Source organism: Phocoena phocoena, chromosome 8 (assembly GCF_963924675.1).
Source record: "Phocoena phocoena chromosome 8, mPhoPho1.1, whole genome shotgun sequence".
In the NCBI taxonomy this organism is placed as follows: domain Eukaryota; kingdom Metazoa; phylum Chordata; class Mammalia; order Artiodactyla; family Phocoenidae; genus Phocoena; species Phocoena phocoena.
Genome location: NC_089226.1, coordinates 49284990 through 49303232, shown reverse-complemented (window position 1 = coordinate 49303232; position 18243 = coordinate 49284990). Strand labels below are relative to the sequence as shown.

The 18243-nt window shown below is 40.8% G+C and overlaps 1 protein-coding gene and 1 pseudogene across 11 annotated transcripts in view; both read right to left on the bottom strand.

Annotated features, from left to right (window-relative positions):
• DLG2 (discs large MAGUK scaffold protein 2) overlaps positions 1-18243 on the bottom strand; it is a 928219-nt gene that overhangs the window by 320909 nt on the left and 589067 nt on the right. The gene's annotated exons all lie outside the window — the stretch shown is intronic.
• On the bottom strand, positions 14913-16892 carry LOC136126408 (L-lactate dehydrogenase A-like 6B; annotated as a pseudogene).

Genomic DNA, 18243 nt, shown 5'->3' with positions numbered 1-18243 from the left:
AAACAAATATATTCTATGCTTAATATGTATTTTGTTGACAGCTTGAGAAAAACATTCATTCAGCATTAAACTTTTCAAACACCCTCCAGCACTTCCCAGAGTGAATGAACTATACATTGTATTTGAAGTGGAAATTTCTAGTTAAGTCCCCTCCTCCTGGAGGCTGTTGTACTTGGTTTCGAGTGAAAACATTTCTGACAGTTGTTGCATAAAAGCTCAAGACCAGAATCCTCCTGGAGCAGAGGCAAAATGAAAAATTGATATTGGATATTTACATGTCTTAGCAGTTAAAATTAACATCCCTTATAAATTTGGCTTGCTGATGCAAAAGTAGGCATCTATAAAAAAAAAAAAAGAAACCTTTAAAAATGTTTTGGTTTACCAGGACATTTGTAGAGGACTGATCATTTTGGAGTCTTTAACTGAAAATGATAAGGTGTAATTTGGCCATCCAAACCCAACTTACTACAGGCCAAAACACAATAAATAACTTTGAGGATTCATGTGTTTTGAGTAACAAAGTAACTATTTTTATATGAATATGTAAGCAAAAATAGTTGAAACCTTATATATGATATTAGTATCTCCAGCTCTGACTTTTCCCTTAAGCCTAGACTTATAAATCTGTTTGCTTACCTGATATCTCCAGTTGAATGTCCAAGATTTTTCAAACTCATCAGGCTCAAAATCAAACTCTTAATTTTTTCCTCGAAACCTGTTTCTGGGGAGTTTTTCCACTTTCAGTAAACAGTAATACCACCATCCAGCACTCAAACCACTCAACCAAGAACCTACATGCCAACCAACCTTAATTCTCTTTCCTTCCCACCTCCTGCATATAGTCCATCAGCATGTCTGTTTCTAGCTCCAAGCAGTATTTCAATTTCACTCACTTTTCTCTAACTCCACCCCTATCCCCCTGGCCAAGCCACCATTTCCCCTGGGGATACTGCAGTAGTCTCTTGATTGGACTCCCTGCTCTCACTCTGGCTCCCCCATTCTTCTCTATCCATTTTCAACCCAACAGACAAAATGATCTTTTCAAAAGGTTTTAGATCATGCCTCTCTCCTGCTAATTTTTTTCCATTGGCTTCTTGCTGTACTTTGAGTAAAATCCAAACGCCTGGCCATGGCTTCCACCCATCCTTCTGATTCCATCTCATTCCACTCTTTGCCTTCTTCTCTGCCCTCCAGGCACAAGGACCTTCATTCTGCTTCACTTAAAGCCAGTTCCCTCCAGCCTTCCGGCCCTTGTATATCCGCTGTCTTTCTGACTGTGCTGCTTTTCCCTAGCTCTTCTCACATTTGATCCCTCATTTTCACAGTTCTCAGCTTAAAGCGCAATTCCTCAGAGAGCTCTTTGCTGACTACTAAGAGCTAAATTTCCATGAGAGGTGCCCACATCTGACTGATCATCTGTGGTTAGACAGCTTTTTTTTTTTTTAACATCTTTATTGGAGTATAATTGCTTTACAATGGTGTGTTAGTTTCTGCTTCATAACAAAGTGAATCAGCTATACATATATCCCCATATCTCCTCCCTCTTGTGTATCCCTCCCACCCTCCCTATCCCACCCCTCTAGGTAGACACAGCTTTTTTAAAATAAAAATTCTTGGGTCTCACTCTCAAAGATTCTGATTCAGTGAGTCTAGTTTAATCATCCATTCTCCCCCTAGATGACAGATTCCTTCTGAAAAGGACTCTGATTATAACCTGGCTTATAATAATTATGTAATAAATGGTTGTCAAATAAATTTTAATGATTTAAATAAAATCGATGTGTTCTAATAGTTATAATCATTTAGTAATTCAAGAAACAGCACTAGGTATCTATGTAGTGCTCCAGGTATTAGAGGTATGGATGTAAAAGAGAGAAAGTCCCTACTCACAGGAAGCTTTTCTTAGAGTGGGTGAGATGATAAACGAGGAAAATATCAGGTGGGCCTACGTTCTATAAGAAATCAAAACAGGATGTTAAAGGTAGGCTGGAAGCCTACTTCCTACTGACCCGTTCTCTTCATTCCAGGGCTCTGTCCACCATACTGCACTTTATGCACAGGTCTCTGTCGATACTAGTGTCTCAGAACCGTGTTGGGCTGTAGGTATCACGCTGGAGGTGTCTTTGAAGCCCGCACCCCCTGCCTCAATGCCCTTGAAAACATTGTTGCTGAAGAATCACTCACCTCCACATCACACAAGTGCCAAAAGTGCTCAGGCAAAGGGTCAAACTCTGGGGCACGAGGCTAAATTCTTGCCCTCAAGATCTACTTCTCACCTCACGCTCTAAGCTCTCTGTTCTGAGATAGATGTGTGTGTGATTCCAGACTGACAGATTCCCTTAGGTTGGGGTCAGATTTGAAGCAGAGGTCTTTCTCTGATGAATGGTGGTAATAGTTTGCTCAGCATATCCTCCCCTTTGAAATCAGTGCACTGATTGCAAGTATTCAATTATTTTTAAAAAACTTAGTTTTCTGGGTTTCTTTTTTTTCTTTATTGGGATATAGTTGCTTTACAATTCTGTGTTAGTTTCTGCTGTACAGTGAAGTGAATCAGCTGTATGTATACACATGTCCCTTCCCGTTTGGACCCCCCCCAACCCATCCCACCCATCTAGGTCACTGTAGAGCACCAAGCTGAGCTCCTTGTGCTATACAGAAAGTTCCCACTACCTATCTGTTTTACACATGGTAGTGTATATATGTCAGTCCCAGTCTCCCAGTTCATCCCACCCTCCCTTCCCCCACTCCGAGTCCACACATCCGTTCTTTATGTCTGCGTCTCTATTCCTGCCCTGCAAATAGGTTTATCTGTACCATTTTCTAGGTTCCACATGTATGCATTAATATACGATATTTGTTTTTCTCTTTCTGACTTCACTCTGTATGACAGACTCGAGGTCCATCCACATCTCTACAAATGACCCAATTTCATTCCTTTTTATGGCTGAGTAATATTCCATTGTATACATGTATGACATCTTTCTCCATTCATCTGTGATTGGACATTAAGGTTGCTTCCATGTCCTGGCTATTGTAAACAGTGCTGCAGTGAACATTGGGGTGCATGTATCTTTTTTTTTTTTTATGTGGTATGCAGGCCTCTCACTGTTGTGGCCTCTCCCGTTGCGGAGCACAGGCTCCGGACGTGCAGGCTCAGCGGCCATGGCTCACGGGCCTAGCCGCTCCGCGGCATGTGGGACCTTCCCGGACCGGGGCACGAACCCGTGTTCGGCACGTGGACTCTCAACCATTGCGCCACCAGGGAAGCCCCGCATGTATCTTTTTGAATTATGGTTTTCTCAGGGTATATGCCCAGTAGTGGGATTGCTGGGTCATGTGGTAGTTCTATTTTTAGTTTTTTAAGGCAGAATCTGAATAATTTTTAAGTGAACACATATTGTAAGAACAATTTTCAAGTTATTGAAAAAGTTTTAACTATTGAATTTGAGGTTTGTGTTACTTCGACAATAAAAAACAAAAAGAGCTACTAAGGAAGATTAAAAATATAGTAATGTTTATAGGAAAACCGAATAAATTTGAATAATCAAATTTTCAAACATTATATAAATCCATTCGGTATTTACTGAGTGTCTTCATTGTACTAAGTTTTGGGGATGCATTGGGAGAAAAAGCAATGCTTCTGCCCTCAGTGACCTAGAATCTACCAGAAATTCTCAACTGGGTATGGAAATGTGGGGAAGAGTTAGGTATTTTTTGTTCTTAAAATGTCAGAGTTTGGGATCAGCTTCGGTGTTAATCATGCAAAGCTCAGGCGTGTTAAATCCTGCAAACTCTGGCACAGTCATACACAGTGAAAAACTGTCCTTCCAAACATGCAGTAGCACCTGCAATAAGAAATACTGGATCAACACCATTTTTCACATAAATATGCTAATTCCAAATGAACCTTAATGAGATTATAGGGTATGTGAAAGGGGTTCTTGGTCTCCCGCCTCCGCTCTGTCGACCTCATTAATAAGTATTAAAATCAGTTTTAAAGGAAGGAAAAAACTGTCTCCAGAGACACCCCTGTCAAATGGTACATTTCTAAAGCATCTGAAAGGCTTGAGTAGGAATAAGGTGCTAATGGAATTATCTTGGTCAAAATCCATTAACACAAAACTCAAATTCTGGCTGCTGCAGGCAGGACTCCTCTGATGTTTGTTTCACTATAGCTCCTCAGGATAACGATATTCTTTTGTGTTTTGGCTTATGTGTATCTTGGCATCTGACTGTTGTCCATAATTACATCTTAGCATTTATCTTACTTATTCCTCACCTAAAAATAAGCTCATCATGTCACTGTCTAAAAGCTCCCAGAAACAGATTTTCTGAGTTCAAGCAAACTGTGTCAAGGGCTCTTAAATCTTCTCTTTCCAATTGTTTCACCAGCCAAATCAAAAGGAGGAGATCTGCACAGACAAAAATATTGAAAATTGAACTGTATTTACCACTTTCACTGAGAAATGATATGTATTAATCTATTTTCCCTTCAAAATATCTTTTACTTTTGTTCTTTCTTTTCTAATTTACTACCTTAGCCCTAAGTCTTGATCTAGACTATTGCAGCAAACTCCCTCCCAACTATTTGTTTTGAAAAATTCAAACTACAGAAAAATTGAAAGAACAACAATGAAACTCCGTATTTTCATCAAGATTTAACAGTTGCTAATATTTTGGCATGTTTACTCTCTCTCCCTCCTTCTCTCTTTCTCTGCCTACCTCTCTGTCTCTCTCAATTGATATCTATCTATCTGGCTCAGAAGAGAGAAGAGACACACACATAAACACACAACCTTTTTTTCTGAGCCATTTGAAACATGTGGCAGACATCAGGCCACTTCCAACCTAACATACAGCAAAACAACTCCTCAATGTAAAGATATTTGCTATATAACCACATTACCATTGTTACACCTAAGAGAGCTAATGATAATTCTATATGATCCAATATGCTGTACCTATTCAAATTTCCTTAAGTGTCCTCAAAATGTCTTCTATAGTTTTTTACTCTTCAATTGAAGATCAAAGCAAGGTTTTCTTTCTTCCTTCCTTCCTTTCTTTCTCTGTCGCTCTTTTTCTTCTCTTTCTTTCTCTCTTCTTCCTTCTCACTCTTTCTTCCTTTTTTCTTCTTTTCTTTCTCCCTTCCTTCTCTTCCTCCCTCGCTTCCTTCTTTCCTTCCTTTTCGTTTTTTTTTTGAGTTCAGGCCAGATGCTTATAGATTGTTTCACATTCTAGATTTATCTAATTGTTTCTTCCTGATCAGAATCAGGTCAAATATTTTTTCACAAAATCTTGTGAGTAATATTGTCTACTTCTCACTGTATCATATTCCGAGGACAAAATGTGAGATTGTCTCACTATTGGTGATACAAAGTTTGGCTCCTTGGTTAAGGACCACCAGATCTCTCCATTCTAAAGGCACCTTTGTAAACACAAATCTGTGGGGTGATTTTTGAAACCATGTGAATATCCTTTTTCCAATAAACTTTCATCTCAATTTTTTTTTTTTTAGCATCTACTGACTATGCTTGCCTGAAACAATTATTTTATTGAGGGTTGGAAAATGGTAATTTTCTAATTCTCTGTTTTTTCTAGAATCATTAGCTGGTAATCTAATGATTACCGGTAGAAAGATTATCTAAATAAAAAGGAGATAATTCAATTTACTTACTCTTGTGTGTTGTTTTAATTTTCATCGTCCTTTAATGTTTTATTGTTATTTTTTAAGGCATAGAAATAACTCAGGCTCATTTCAAATAATTAAAACAACACAGAAGAAAAACAAATAAGTATCTCCTTTCTACTCTAACTTTTAGGTAACCACTGATAATAAATTAAATATATGACTTCTACACATTTTTTTCCACACATATATAAATAATATCCCCAGCTATATTCCTGATGTCTAGAATAGTAGCTGGCACATCCAAATGATGGAATATACTGTATTTATTGGAAAAAAAAATCTGTGTATAAGTGGACCCGTGTAGTCCAAATCCATGTTGTTCAAGGGTCGACTGTATATAGGTACACAAGCACATATATTTACCTCCAAATATAGTTATTATTTTAAAAAATAAATCAACTGACACTGTATTGTATAATTTGCTTTCTTTTTCCATTTAAATTACCTTTTTATGAATAAATGTCACCAACTAGACATAAGCCTCAATAGGCAGTTCCAGCCATTGTTTTAGTCCACATGTATTCCTAGGATGTGACACAAATTCCCTTCCTCACAAACTGTTATGGAGGGTGATTGCAATTACATGAGCCTGATGAATTTCTTCCTTTTCTCTGAAGAGGACTTGAGAGTCCTATTCCTCTAAAAAAAAAAGCATTATTAACCAGCTTACCAAAAAATTGGTGGCCAATTCCAGTGGCTAATAATGAAAAGAAGACAAACTAGAAAAGAAAGTGATGAAATGAGAATGAGTGGAGGAGATACACAGGACCCTGACAAGGAGGCAATCAGCTTTCCTTGTAGGGTGGGGTTTTTCTATGCTGGAGCTGCCATCTTGAATGTGGCCTCTTTCGGGAAGTGGTAGCTGGACCACACAAAATATAGCCTTAACTCTGAGTCAGTGATTTTCTTAAAAAGTTTCTTTCTGGTCATTTGGAGAACTGGAAGAAGCAACAGAATCAGTTCAAAACTCTTCTGAAAAGACAAACTGCATAAAATCAAAGGAGTGAGGAAGAATGGCTTCTTCTGGAATTACTTCTCCTTCCTCACTTCCTTTGTTCCTTTAAGCATATATCAGGGCTTCATAAATTAGCCAAGGCTGTGTGCAGTCTTTTACCATCAATCCCAAGTGAATATTGTAAGCATCAGAAAATTTTCCATTTACACAGTCAGGGAGGTATTTTCAGTCATTTAAATCTTTCCTAATTACTAACCAATTCCCTCCTTCCAGCCCTCCCAATTTAGCGCACAGAACCCAGCTCCCTACAGAAAACAACTCCCCAGCAAAGTCTAAGTTTCCATGGTTAGTTGCCAGAGCTCTGGATGTGAACAGAGCCGAAAAGCCACACTCCCATAGTTAGAGAAAAATCATCAAGAAATCAGGTTTCACCGCCATGGTGCAGCTCCTAGCACAATGTAAATGCTCAGTAAATAACGGGAAGGAGGGAGAAAGAATCAGGAGATGAGACAGAAAAGAGAGAGGGACTAAAGAGGGAAGAAATCCAGTGAAATCGGCTTTCCTTAAACTGTGACCAGAAATTTAAATGTGGAAGCTTACTAATAAAGATAATACTAGTACTGGAATATTGAGCAGGAGGGTACTGGGTACTGTGCTGGGCTTGTTATCGCAAATTCTCCCAAGTACTTTGCTGAGCTTAACTTTTACAGGAGGAAACTGAGGCACAGAGAGGTTAAAAGCTTCCAAGCCAGCAGAGCTAGGATAAGAGCTCCAGTCTGTGATATACTAACTGCATGCTTTCTCCCCTACACTTGAGCTGCCTTCTCCTCCTATAGTACATACTGGCTGCCTCTAGCCTCAGGCTGCAGGCGACACTCTCTGACAGGCACCCATGCCAGAGCGCTGCTCAGTGGATGCCTCCCCCGCCCTCCCTGCCATCCCTTACACCACGTACCACAAAAGGATGCCTTCTAACAGCCGCCCCAGCTCCGGCAAGTACCTGTGGGCCACTTTGCCTTTCCATCTCCTTAAACCGCCCCCTCTAGGCATGTTGTCACAGGCCTGCTTTCTAGGGGTCGCTCCTTCATCTCCCATGGGTCAGTGCAGGGGCCAGCCCACCTTAGCAGCTCCACCACTTTGGGCATTAAGGAGCACTCGACTCCTCCCACTGCCCCCCCCCCCAGCATCTCAATCAATGTCAAAGCCTTTTATGTTCCTGGGGCCAAATTGAGCTCCTCCCCACCCAGTTCACTCCTTGAACTGTACTCTACATTTGGGCTGGTTCCATGAAAGGCTGGCTGCAGGCTGCCCGCTTCAGGCTCAGCCACAGCTTGAGAGGACGACCAGCATTAACTCCGTAAGGGGTGTGGGAGGTGGGGGAAGGGAAGGGGAAGCAGCAATGGAGCTGTCTGAGACCCGAACTCTCAAACTCCATCCACTGCCCTAGGAGTTGCCAGCATCAGAGTAACATGTACAAAACTAGCCTTTGCTGTTCTTGGCACTGGGAATTCCGTAGAACCCAGGCATGTAATTCCAGATTCTTTAAAGTCTCCTTCCTCTATCTTTTTCCTTCACCATTTAGTATTGCATGCAGTTTTCTATTGCAGTTTTCTCTTTGGCCAAATACCTAGCCACCTGGAAACGTTACCACATCCACTGCCCTGCAGAGGTGGAATCCCTTGATTCTCCATTTCTCGCTCTCCCCGCTCTTCCTTTTCCTTCCTCCCCCATCAGGGTCTCACCTCCGTGATCCTCTCCTGATCGCTCTGCAGCTGCATCTGTGACTACATTCCCTTCGCTTCCCGCCTCCTTACCTTTCCTCGGGGGCTGTCTCTGTTCCCTCCTGCTGCTGCTCTCTCGCCTTTCTCCTACCCCCTCCCCCCGACTGATCTGCTTTGTTACTACACCCTTCTTTTGCTTCTCTGGTTGATTTCTCCTGCTCCTTTGGGAGGACAGCCTACGACTTATTGTGTCTACCAGCTAATGCAGAGTTTCTGGAATTGGTTGCCCCTTTCAAGTCCAAACTGACTTGCTTCAAGAGCCTGTAATTATGCTAATAAAAAAAATTTTCTCATTCTAACATTAATAAACTGAAACATTGAGTTAGCTGTCAAATGCAGGCGAACCAGAGGAACTTGCTCTTGAACTGAAATAAAATTCTTTGCTCCCATTTTGAAATGCCATCTCAGGTTGTCTTGTTTACATTTAATGCTCTGTGACTTTAAGTCAAAGACAAAGCTTAAGTTAGGATTTTTCTACATTGGGCTTCTGGGGAAGCTCCCTAGGATTTATAGGGCCATGGAGCTGCTGTAAAATATTTTTTTAAAAACCTATTTGTTCTTGTTTAGTGTAGAGCCCTGCTATATATCAAGGAGCTGATTGAAAGCTCACACTCCTTCTTAAAATTGTTGTCACAGGCTGAATGTTCTAGATTCCAAGTTTGCCTCCCCATTTGCCCCTTGTTCCTTACGTGGTACCAGCCAGTCAACAGCTTAACTTTGAGCTTTTTTTTTTTTTTTTTTTTGCCGTACGCGGGCCTCTCAGCGTTGCGGCCTCTCCCGCTGCAGAGCACAGACTCCGGACGCGCAGGCTCAGCGGCCATGGCTCACGGGCCCAGCCGCTCCGCGGCATGTGGGATCCTCCCAGACCGGGGCACGATCCCGTGTCCCCTGCATCGGCAGGCAGACTCTCAACCAGTGTGCCACCAGGGAAGCCCAACTTTGAGCTTTTGAGCATGTGCATAGCTCAAGGTTTACATCACCTCCATGGTAACCTTCATTTCTTACCCATCCTTTGTCAACAAGCAGGAAAACATCACTGCATTGATATAATTTTAGTATGAACCTCAGATACAAAATACAGGGTTGAAAAGCACTTGGGGAAAAGTCACACTGGAGACATGTGAAATGATGGATCGAAAACTATGAAAATTAGATTAGATTATGCTTGCATGCCACCCATTTGCAGGGAATGTATCTATTCTAAATATTGCTTGTCCTCAAAGTCAGGTAATAATGAGAATGGTAAACTAGGAAAAAGGTGTGGTTTTTTCTTTTTTGATGAATAGTAGACAAAATAAATGTGCGTAAAAGCATAAATCACTAAGAAAAAGTATGTGGAATTGTACAATGTGCTTTCAGGATAATGCATGTAAAAGTATCTGTTGTATGTATGAAAAGTGACCTTTTTGTTTTCTGCTGGCTTGTGGGTGTCTGGCCATGTAAACTTCCTTTCTGCAGCACTAATCCACTTTAGCATTAGTAAATGGGTGGGGTTCGCAAAGCAAAAAGCCTGTATTTGGCTTTCTGCCACCTAGAAATTCCTGCCTAATCTGGATTTTTATTAATTGCTATGTGCAAAAAAAAAAAAAACACAAAAACAAACCCAGTTAACTTTCATATTTCCTCAAAGTAAATTGTTCTGCACTTATTTATATGTGTATATATATATATTCACATAATGTATGTATATTCACATATCCTATGTATCAAAATATAGATAGGTTATGATAATTCACTATTTCAGATTAGTGCTTTTACGTTCTGATAGGTGGCAAAATCCAGGGATAGTATATTTTCAAGGATACTCAGTGGATGTGGCTCAGCTTCTTTACCAATTAGCTTTGGAATTTTGTGCTTTACTTCCTTCATTTATTAAACAAACAAATGAACAAACATATTGTTCAAGGGAGTCCATGAAGTCCCATTCAGAGTTATGACTCTGTGACTCAGTCATGTGGTTAAAATATATATATATTGTTTGGGACTTAGTATGTTTCAGGTCCCATCCCATGTCCCACAGATACCAAGATTATTTAGATACAACCTCTGTTCTTGAGGAGCTCAGGGTCTATAAGATTTCCTACTTTATAGGATTTCATCTCAAAGGCCTAATTGTAGTAAGTTAAAGTTTTCATGCAAAGAACTCAACATGTATCCATACTATTAAGTGCTGATAATAATTGGTATTTCATTTGTTTTTAAACCATGAGTGTTTTTCTTAAATTGTCTTTATTGTTTATTTAAAAAATTTTTCTTTTTTTGCGGTACGCGGGCCTCTCACTGTTGTGGCCTCTCCTGTTGTGGAGCACAGGCTCCGGAAGCGCAGGCTCAGCGGCCATGGCTCACGGGCCCAGCCACTCCGCGGCATGTGGGATCTTCCCAGACTGGGGCACGAACCTGTGTCTCCTGCATCGGCAGGAGGACTCTCAACCACTGCGCCACCAGGGAAGCCCTATTTATTTTATTTTTATTTTTGGCTGCGTCGGGTCTTAGTTGCGGCGCACGGGCTCTTCGTTGTGGTGCACAGGCTTCTCTCTAGTTGTGGCACGTGGGCTCCAGGGCCTGTGGGCTCTGTAGTTGTGGCGCGTGGGCTCCGGAGTGTGTGGGCTCTGTAGTTTGCGGCACACAGGCTCTAGCTGAGGTGTACGAGCTCAGTAGTTGTGGCATGCAGACTTAGCTGCCCCGCGGCATGTGGGATCTTAGCTCCCTGACCAGGGATCGAACCCGCATCCCCTGCATTGTAAGGTGATTCTTTACCACTGGACCACCAGGGAAGTCCCGGTATTTCATTTTGAGGAATTGTTTTCCTTTTTCCCCCTCCCTCCCTCCCTCCCTCCCTCCCTTCCTTCCTTCCCATATCAATGGGGACAGTGTAATAGAGGGGAAAGAGTATGGGTTTTGTCCAGCAGATTTAGGTTTGGAATTTTGGCACTGTTCCTTACCACTGTGTCATCCTGGGCAAGTGACCTGCTCTGAGACTCCATTTTCACATCTACAAAGTGATGATAGGAATATCTACTTCAAAAGAGTTGTAGAATCATATTGGTTGAATAAGATGATACATATAAAAACCTACTCAGTGGATGGTGGAACTTACTTTTAATATGGAAACCTGGAAAGTATACCTGCTTTGTTTAACATCCTTTTAAAGAGTAAACCAACAGAGGTAGCTTTTTTGGTCTGAACCTTCTGAAGACTCTTTACATAATATTATTATCTATGGCTGTAACCTCTACTCAAGAGTTGTAGGACCAAGACATCTGTGAGGATTCTATGGGTACTAGAGAAATATGAATCCACATAGTCTGAACCATACGAAACTGCCAATATTGACATGACCTACACAAATGGCAATTTCGTATGGTTCAACCTAATACCACTACTGATACCATTAAAAGCACATTTCAGTTTTGTACTTTTTAATGTGAATGTCATATACAGTTTTTAAATTGGGTTCTTTTGCGTTATTTCCCGGTTAAAAATATTTAATGAGTAAAATTCATGTCATTTGTTTTTTAGATTAAGGAAGAAATGGTAGAATAAGTCTGCTTGGTTCTCTTTTCCAGAGTAGTTTTAGAAGGTTCAAATTTTGCGTTTGTGAAAATTTCAGCCTCAGGCATTGGGGGAAGGGACATTAAAATCCATATGTATTGTTGGATGTTAAGGAAAAGAGCAAATCTTTGACTATTTTAAGAGAACAACATTAAGATTGTCAGCTAATGAGCTGAAACTTGTTCTGACTGTGATACATTACTAAGCAAAGATTAGAGGAAATTAGTATAACAGAGGAAGAGAGATCCTTTTTTTTTATCTTTTGCTACATATGTAGCAAAAGTGTGTAGGAGAAGTGTTGAGAGGATATGTGGGAGAAGAGTTGTTTAAAATGTTCAAAGGGAACTAAAATGAAGATAGGAAAATGTACGCTGGGGTACGGGTTTCCAAGAGCAGCTACTCAGACAAGTGCTTCCAGTACTTTCATCAACACTAGTAGCTTTTGAACTTCCATCTGTGCTGTCTGCTGGGCTGGGAGTACTCTGTCTGCTCGACAGTCACAGGTGATCCTGTCACCCTGGCCTTGGGAAGCCCAATTCAAATCCTTCTTCTTCTAAGAAATTCTCCCTAGCAAGTAAAGGGAATTTACATCCTCTATCATCAAAACTAAAGCAAAGAAAAGTACTTCTATTTCTTCTAACACTTTCTTCCCAAGTGTTCTGTAAATGGTTTATGCTTGTGTCTAGTAGCAATGTGTGGGCTAGGAAATATATTTATACATCTGACATGGCCTTAAGACCATCTAGTCTACATTTATAGAATGTCTATAACTTGCCAGAGGCTGTGCCATCTACTGGAATCAATAAAAATAAGATTTGGATTTGCTACCAGAGAGATCACAGCCTTATGCTGTGATCTACACCTTTGAAATGTAAAAAGGTACTCATGCTATGAAGGACTCTACCATGTTTCTGAAATTCTTTCCTCATAGGGAGTATTGGGAATCCTTTAATTCTACCACGTGAGAGTCATTGCTCTAGCTTTAAGCTTGTTATACTATTAAAATCTCAATATAGTTGCAATAACACTTCACAGTTTTCCTGACATTCAACTTCGATGTGAACTGCTGCATCTGATTTCTTTCAAGAAATAGAAGTAGGTTTTCACTGAGGGGGTGACAGAAAGAGCACGAGGACACTAGAATCCTAGGTACACACAGTGTGAGCAGGGAGAGTTCATGGACCAGAAGAGGTTAGCTTCTGCCTGGCCGGAGCAATGTCACTGGGCTGAGATGGGATGATCACCAGAAAGCCAGTGTTCAAGGCTGGCTCACAGAGCTGTGAACACTAGGACTGCTGATGGCACTGTCAAAGAAGGCAGGACCACCTACTACCCGCCTCTGTGTCAGGCAGCATGCTGGGTGTTCTATCCCTGGCACAATTTAAGCCCCATAACAATTCTTTGATGTACGAGTCTGCCCTATTTTGTAGACGAGAAGATTTAGTTCAGGGAGGCTAAGTAATTGTCCAAAGGTCTCAGACCCAGTTAGCAGTAAAGCAGGGTTCAACTATCTCTCAGGTTCCAAAGCCAACATTTTTCCTTCGGTTTGCTCTTTGGGAAATAAAGGCATCTAGTCACCTTTAAAGGCCAAATGCTATTCCAAGGGAAATAGTTTTGAACGAATGACCACTTGAGGACCAGCTTATGACACACCAGATGAAGACAACTTGAATGTGAGAACCAATTTTATTTCCAACAAATACTCTCAATCGGATATCCTCTGCAGGGATACTCTCTCCCAAGCCCTGTGGGTGGTCAGCTGACCTCCTGCTGACTAACTACAATGGAGTGAAATGACACCCTATCACTCTGCCCACCTACCTACTTAGCACAGTGAAGACCTGCAGTAAATGTTTCATAATATGAGAAAATGGAGACTCGATGAGACTGAGTGATTTGTTCAAGATGACTTAGGTGTTATGTGGTAGAAACAGGATTTGAAAACAAACCTGTTAGGTTCACAAACTCTTGCTTTTAGCTAGTGCCTCCTTGAGTTCTGATACATTTTCTGGGGCAACACAAATAAGTCTACATTCATTTCCACAGAAAGGCCTTGCAAATGCTTTAACAACACAACAACAAGGAGCCAGCATTTATCAAATCCTTCCATGTGGCAAATGTGACACTAAACATACATGCATTATTTTGATTCTTTTCCCTAACAGCTCTATAAGTAGGTACAGTCATCATTTTGTCGATGAGGAAACTGAGAAAGAGAAGTAAATTGCCCAAGTTCACAATTATAAGTCCAGAGTCAGAATCCAGATCCACTTTTTTTCTTTGTGTATATATCAGTACTTTTATTTATTTATTTATTTTTATTATTATTTTTTTTTGCGGTACGCGGGCCTCTCACTGTTGTGGCCTCTTCCGTTGTGGAGCACAGGCTCCAGATGCGCAGGCTCAGTGGCCATGGCTCACGGGCCCAGCTGCTCCACGAACCCGTGTCCCCTGCATCGGCAGGCGGACTCTCAGCCACTGTGCCACCAGGGAAACCCAGAACTTTTATTTTTTATCTTGTAGAGGTAGTTATAACTTTTTAAGTAGTATATAAATGAACATAGGTATAAGCCAGCCAGAACAAAATAATTAGTATGTATTTATAAAGGAATTAGATTTTTTTTCTTCTTTTCCAGCTTAGAATAAGAATTTCTACAACACAATAATCACCTACATCATAGATTCTTTCAAACCAAATGGCAACTACATATATATATATAGAAGACAAGTACCGATGCATTAGAGGTACCGAAAACACCTCCTTTGATGAAATCACTTAGGATTGTAAAAAAATAAGTATCATCCGACATCTGGATGTTTAATAAAAGAGTTGGAGGGCTAAATAAATGGGGGAGTCACTCTACCCACTTTCCTGTTTCCAGCTTTTAGGGTTGTAAGTTTATTTGTAGGTTTAACATATACAGTCCCATACCTACTATTTCTTCTTCAAGAACTTCTGGATGGTAGCGTTAAAAAAACTTGAAAGCTTGATCTCCTTCTGAATTTCCCAAGTGTTTCGGCACTATTTTTTTTTTTTTTTCAAATGGGCCTCCTTGTCAGGGTTCACCTTTACTTTTATAAGTTCTATAATACTATTCTCTCCCATGGTACAAGGAACACTGAGGAATACTTCTTCATTTATTCCATAGAGGTCCACAATTGGTAGAAACTGGATGGGTCTCAAAATACTCTGTGTTAAAATATCTTGTGCTAAATCAGCTACAGATAGGCCAGTGGTCCAAGAAGTAGTTAACCCTTGAACAACATGGGGTGAGGGAGGAGTTAGGGGCCCTAGCACTCTGTGACGTTTAAAATCCACCTACAACCAACAGTCGGGCCCTCCGACTGTTATATATGTATATATATACATGTATATATACATATATATACATATATGTATATATATACATATATGTATATATACATGTATATATATGTGTGTGTGTATATATATATATATATATATATATATATATATATATGTGGTTCCACCGCGTCCTTGGTTTTGTATCCAGGAATTCAACCAATCCTGTGTAGATAGTGTAGTACCGTAGTATTTACTGTAGAAAAAAATCCGCATATAAGTAGACTGGCAAAGTTTAAACCTGGGGGCTTCCCTGGTGGCACAGTGGTTAAGAATCTGCCTGCCAATGCAGGGGACACGGGTTTGAGCCCTGGCCTGGGAAGATCCCACATGCCATGGAGCAACTAAGCCCATGCGCCACAACTACTGAGCCTGTGCTCGAGAGCCCGCGAGCTGCAACTACTGAGTCCGTGGGCCACAACTACTGAGTCCACGTGCCACAACTACTGAAGCCCATATGCCTAGAGTTCGTGCTCTGCAACAAGAGAAGCCACTGCAATGAGAAGCCTGCTCACCACAACGAAGAGTAGCTCCCGCTCGCCACAACGAGAGAAAGCGCGCACACAGCAATGAATACCCAAAGCAGCCAAAAAAAAAAAAAAAAGTGACTGTTTTAAAGAGGGTGTAGTCAACAATGTCAGTTACTTCTAAGGGGAGAAGACAAAAAATTGGAGGCTAAAAACGTTCATTAGATTTATTCATTAAGAAAGTCACGAATGATCTTAACGAGAACAGTTTAACTGGAGTTATGAATATAGAAGATGCATTGCAATAGCTTGAGTCAAGAATGGTAGGTGAAGAGAGGACACAGAAAATTTTTAAAAAAAGTTTAAACCCGTGTTGTTCAAGCGTCACCTGTATTGCCTTTCATTTCAATAGCCTCACAGGCATTAGCTATCACTTCTTTGCAGATATTTTTCCACTGCACATGATCTTTATCAGCTCCTAAATCTGGGTTCAGATTCTTCAAAGCAATCAGCAATGTTAACTCCACACAGAAACACTTGAGTCTCCAAGCTTCCAAGGATCCACCCATGACAGCTTTCAGGGTGGATATCAAGCTTCTGCCCATCAAGGGAGGGAAATGGGGAGTGTCCAGATTATAGCCACTTCCAATAACACAGTTTGGGAAATTCATTCAACTTCCAAGCTACGTAAGATAGCCACTGGATTAGAAACAATAATCATTTTGCCACAGGGACTGGATTGGATAATATGGGAAATCATTAAAGATAGTCACATTCCAGTGGATTAAATTAAGGTATATTTCTCCTTTTTCCTGGTGTGCATCTGCTGTGATAATCACTAAATTGGAGATTGCAGTGACAAGATAATCTTTGCTGGAAACAATATTTGGCATTTTCATAAAAGGACTGCCAAGTTCAAGATCTAGTGCCTCACCCTTCAATTTGCCTTCATCAGCATCCACAAAGGCAAGTTCACCATTCAAACCTTCTAAAAAATGGTGATAGCACGGGCCATGCCAACTGATCCACTTCCTGTAGTGGAGACCTCATTGTGAAGAATGACCTTCTTGGAAGTGAAATTCATCATAAATTCACGGGCGACAGGGATGAGGGGCCAGCAGAATGCCTGTCGCCTGCAGGGGACACTAAGCCACCCCCAAGTGAAGAAAAACTCCCGCACTGCCTGCTCTCCAGCTGACCCTTGGGGCTCCCTGGGCCCAGTTCCTGTCTGCTCATGCAAGAGGTGGAGGAAGAGATTGGAGGAAGCCTCTGAAGGTTTACCATCCCCCTCATCTTGTTACTGAGCAAGGTCACGCCCACCACGCAGGGGCCTCCAGAAATGACTTCCCCCATGTGCTCAGACTAAGGCAGTCAAGGAGCTTCTTCTCTAGCATGTGGATCCTGGAGTGACCCTTTTATAGACCCGTGTTGGCTTCCATATTTGACATGCATAATAAACCAACCCAGGTCCCTGGAATTATTTATTTTCTATTTTTTAGTGTGGATACTAAGTCATACCCACACTTTCTGACTCCAGGGCCAACAAGCTTAAGCATCACTATAGCTAATCCCATCTCCCTTGATCTCACCCTCTTCAGGACATCCTAATTTCTCTTTCACCCTCTAATATATCTTGTACTCTAATCCTAGTCTGTTGCTTCTTGATTCCTTTATAAAAATGCAGCAACTAGAATGGAACGTATAACCCTAGGAAGGGTCTAACCAGTGTGAAGGCCAGAAGCTTGTCCCCTTTCTAGGCACCAGTACCATATTTCTGTAAATAGGTTCCAGGTAAATATTTTGACATCATCATCAGATGGCTACTTTGGGGTCACCTAAAACCACAAGATCTTTTGCTAAGGAGATGCTGCCATACGTCTCCATTCTAAATTGGTGCAATTAATTTTGGGAACTGTATTCTCCCAGACTGTCTTCCTTAGTAAGGGATTTTGTATGTGTGGTAAACCTAAGCAGCCAACAGGTATTTATAGGGTCTGTGCCAGTAGTTTGGTTTCTTATGGCTACTTATTAGATTAATACCTCTTGAACCTCAGTTGTTGTTTTTTTTTTTTCCATTGGAAAATGGGAAAAGAATATATTCCCTGCTAATGTCGTGGGAGGTTCAAATGAGATAATGCACAAAATGTAAGGTGATGTTATCATCACAGATAATCTAGGTTTTAATACCACACCAGAAAGGTAATTATAACCACTAAACCCGTAATCACAGAAACTGTAGCCCACAGGTCCTTTAACTATCCCAAACATAAGATCATCTATCCAGATTTTAACAAGGAAAACATTTTTACTATTCTTTTTTTCCCCATTTAAAGATGTTCCAAGTTGGCTTTCATTGCCCTCTAGTGGTTGTTATATGGAAGACATAACTCATTTTTACATTTTTATTTTTTAAGATGTCAGGCAGTCGTAAAACA